Source organism: Octodon degus, unplaced genomic scaffold, assembly GCF_000260255.1.
Source record: "Octodon degus isolate 3935 unplaced genomic scaffold, OctDeg1.0 scaffold00016, whole genome shotgun sequence".
Lineage (NCBI taxonomy): Eukaryota > Metazoa > Chordata > Mammalia > Rodentia > Octodontidae > Octodon > Octodon degus.
In genome coordinates this window covers 17135724-17140496 of record NW_004524592.1, presented here as the reverse complement: position 1 = coordinate 17140496, position 4773 = coordinate 17135724, and the positions used below count along the sequence as shown (strand labels likewise).

General features: G+C 38.3%; 1 pseudogene; it reads left to right on the top strand.

Moving 5' to 3' along the window:
• Positions 1-4300: 4300 nt before the first annotated feature.
• LOC111815419 lies at positions 4301-4755 on the top strand (annotated as a pseudogene).
• The last annotated feature ends 18 nt before the right edge of the window (positions 4756-4773 follow it).

Here is a 4773-nt window from a genome sequence, read left to right as displayed (position 1 = left end):
TTCAAAGGAGCTTGATCTCGGCAGCCATGCCACTTTGGAGGAGCTCCGATCTTCACTGCGCCGGTCTTCGCAGTCAGCGCAGAAGGAAGAGAGAGGCTTGATGGACGCCGCTGCAGCTACTGCTCCTCCTCTGCTCTTCATTGTTTTCTGCCACATGAACTGCTGTTGTTTGCCTTGGAGCCAGCAGAATATGGACTGAACCCTCCAGTAACTGTGAGCTAAATAAACCTTTCCTTCCTTCATTTTGTGTGGCGGGTATTTGTCCCAGCAACGAGTAAAAAAGTAACTAAGACAATTTGGAACTAGAAAAGACTGAGAATAGCAAAGGCAATTCTGGGCAATAAAGACAAAGCAGGAGGTATTACATTTCCTCATTTGAAAATATACTACAAAGCTATGGCGATAAAATCAGCATGGTACTGGTAAAGAAATAGACCTGAGGATCAATGGAATACATCAGAAGGTGTTGAAACCCCTATGAACACACTCAGCCACCTTGTCTTTGACAAAGGGGCCAAATATACTCAGTGGAAGAAAGATAGCCTCTTTAATAAGTGGTGCTGGAAAAAGTGGCTCTCTACATGCTGAAAACTAAAACTTGACCAGATCAATCACCATGCACTAAGCTAACGTCAAAATGGATTAACGATCTAAACATTAAAAGAGAAACACTAAATCTCCTGGAAGAGAAAATAAGAGGTACACTTGAAGACATAGGGGTAGGCAAAAAGTTCATGAACAAAAATCAAATTGCACAGGTAACATTGAAAGAATTAACTGGGACCTCCTCTTATTGAGAAGCTTTTGCACGTTAAAAGAAATTACCAACAAAGTGAAAAGACAACCTACAAATATGGAAAATATCTTGATAAATAAGTACTCAGACAAAGGTATCTGCCGTAGAATTTGTAAAGAACTAAAAAACACTACGGCCCCAAAATTTAAAGACCCAATCCAGAAATGGGCATCTGAGATGAACACACACTTCTCAGAGGATGAAATTAAGGAAGTGAATAAATATATGAAAAAATGCTCCACATCACTAGCCATCCATGAAATGCAAATTAAAACAACATTGAGATATCATCTTACCCCAGAAAGAATGGCTATCATAAAGATATCAACCAAAAACAAATGTTGGAGAGGCTGTGGGGAAAAAGGAACCCTTCTCCACTGCTTGTGGGAATGTAGACTAGTGCAACCATTATGGAAAACATTGTGGAGACTCCCTAGAAAACTAGATTTAAATGGAAATCCCATTTAAACCAACTATTCCTCTACTGGGAATTTTCCCAGAGGATCTGAAAACATCATATCATAGGGATATATGTGTGTCTATGTTTATAGCAGCATAATTTGTGATAGCCCAATCTTGGAAATAACCAAGATGCCCATCACCTGAGGAATGGTTGAAAAACATGTGGTATTTTTACACAATGGAGTATTACCCAGCTATAAAGAATGATATACTGCAAGCCTTTATATTGAAGTGGATGCCACTTGAACATATACTCATAAGTGAAATAAACCAGAGACACATGTGTAAATATCATATAGTTTCCCAAGTATAAGAACTCAAAAGAAAAAATAGAAATAGAAAGGTATAATACAACTGAAAGGGAAGCAAGAACTTGAGGACTAAATAATTAAGAGAGGGAAAGGAGAAGAGCTAAGAAACATGACAGTGGCAAGCCATACAGTTATATGTAGAAAATGGGTAAGGCAATGATCCTGAGAATCTTCAGAAGACTGTTGAATCTAGTAGTTAATTGGAATGATTCTCACTTTAACTAACTATATATACTGACACCTGTGCACTAAGCAACTGCACTGAAAATGGCAATTTGTAATAGTAGGTTGAAGCTTGAAGTGCCTCTCATTCTGGTCTTTTGAATACGGACTACTTGTTATGACATGCCAGTTGCTGCCATGCTGTGTCTCAGGTAAATGACTGTGCAAAAGGAAGGGGGTATTGAATGAAGGCAGGAGATATCAAAATAAATGTTGCGGGACTGTCCTACTACAAGGTTGTATATGGTTAGATTTCTGGACTTATGTGTAAACATAAGATTTATATAATTCTTTATGCCTATTTTTAAATATATTTTAATTTTTTAAATGTTTTTTCATCATACTCTGTAGGGACTTAAAGTTTAACACATCAATTCTTGATGAAAAAATATCTGTTCCATGTTATGCCTAAGATGTTTTCAGACAGATAGTAAGGTTAAGCTTAACAGCCCAGAATGTATAGTAATAACAATAATCTTCTCTTCTGGGGTGTGAACAACCTAATTTTGCAGACCAAAATTAGAGAAAAAGGAGGGTCGCAAGGAAAGCCAACATTTTGGCCCTAGCCTTCCAAGGTCAATTAAGCCTCAGAACATATGAGAACTTGTACTGTAACCACATGTAACTCAAATGTGTCACACATTTTGTTTTTCTTTTCTCCATAATTTTATTGAGAAAAAAACAGCAATGAGACAATTTCAAATCAAATCCATAAGACAGTTCCAATAACTAACACATTGCATACTCTCTTCCTAGTGGCTATTTGCTGTACAAGATGCAGACATTATATCCTATTTACAAGCACTATTAGAACAAATCCTTCTATTCATTAAGAGAATGTAGCTATATATCTATCCTAACCATTTTGAATACACAGATACAAAATGGTCATTCATCTGTATCCCTTTTTTGTTTAGTTCCATCATTTGAATATTATAGGTGTGTGAACTCAGTGAAATATTCCAAAATAGTCCAGTAGTCCATCATAGTATTAGGTCTTTTGCTTGACTGGCAATGTCAGAAATTGTTGACCTGAGAGACTCTAACTGAGTTACATGTGGTTACAGTACAAGTGCTCATATGTCCTGGGTCTTAATTGACCTTGGAAGGCTAGGGCCAAAATGTTGGCTTTTTTTGCAGCCCTCCTTTTTCTCTAATTCTTGGTCTGCAAACTTAGGTTGTTAACCCTCCAGAGGAGAACCTGATTGTTACTACCGTCCAACCTAAGCTGTTAAGCTTAACCTCACTCTCTGTCTGAATATCAAACATCTTAGGAATAACATGGAACAGGTGAGGCATAACATGGAACTGGTACCAAATTTTCTGATCAAGGAGATTATGGGGCCAAAGAGGAAAGTGATTGATGATGTAGAGTGTGCCTAAGGAGAGTCACATGGAGAGAAAACATTCTCTCAGGCTTTCACAGAGATCAAATTGGCCAAGCAATGGCTGTGACTCATCCACATGACTGACACTGACAAAGGATCTACAATCTGAGGTACAGGGTCTTGGGATAAAGCCTGAGGGGATTTGACTGACCTTATCATATTCAAAAGCTACAACTCTTGTTGCATAGGTTGTGCTTTATCTTGGTCTTAACCATGCAACAGAAAAGTATAAAAACGAAGTATAAAAAGAAAAGCCATGCTGGTATGTTGAGATGTAGGGGAATCAGGTCAACAATTTCTGATATTGTCAGTCAAGCAGAAGACCCAATACTATTATGGGCTACTGGACTCTTTTGGAATATTTCACTGAGTTCACACACCTATAATATTCAAATGATGAAACTAAATGAAAAAGGGATACAGATGAATGTCCATAGTTCATTCTCTTAATGAATAGAAGAATTTGTTCTAATAGTGCTTGTAAATAGGATATAATGCTGCATCTTGTACAGCAAATAGCCACTAGGAAGAAAGTATGCAATGTGCTAATTATTGAAACTGTCTGACAAATTTGATTTGAAAATGTCTCATTGCTATTTGTTTCTCAATATAATTATGGAGAAAATAACATAAAATGTTAAAAAGTATTAATAATAATCAAGATCCCAGAAATTCAGCGCAGGAATAGTGTACTGAAATCTGCTAGAGAAAGGAAACAGTTCACACTTAAAGGAAAACCCTTCAGAAGAATGACAGATTTCTTGACACAAACCATCAAGTCAAGAACATGGAGTGAAGTACTTCAAGTCTTGCAAGAAAGCAAATTCCACCTCAGACTGCTGTACCCTGAAAAACTCTCTTTCAAGTTTAATGGAGAAATACAATACTTACATGACAAAAAACAACTTAAGAATTTCGTGACAACAAAGTCAACCCTACACAGACTACTAAAAGATTCTAGAGAGATATCACAATGACCACAATTCCATGAATGAGAATGGAAAAAACACACCAAATAGGGCAAACAATTAAATGCTGGAGAAAAAGAGGTATACAACAGGCCGGGAGTATTAGCCAGTGTTGTGGGCTGTAGGTGTCTGGCATTCTGCGCGGGGACGGCTATGGAGCGATCAGCGCCCAGCGAAGTGACAGCCCCAGACTCGTCAGGACCGGACCCACAGCTGGCGGTGACCATGGTCTTCACGGGGTTCGGGAAAAAAGCTCACACATTTGATTTGGAAGCAATGTTTGAGCAAACTCGAAGAACAGCTGTAGAAAGAAGTCGGAAAACACTGGTGGAACCAGTATTTGGAAGGCTGGGCCAGATGTGGCTCTCAGAACTGTACACACCAGTGGCTGTTGACCCAGACAGTGTAGAAAATTGGGACATACAGTGAATGTGGCTGCTGCTGAATACCTGCTTTAATGAGTTGTATCAGGCATTTATTTTCCAGGCTTGTTTGATACCAGACATTTTGCAATTCTAGACCACCTCAGGTCTTCAGAAGAGACTGACTCTTCTGCTTTCTTTACATCTGATTCAGGCCAGTCTTACACTAGAGAAGGAATAAATACAACTTGATAAACCAGAAGG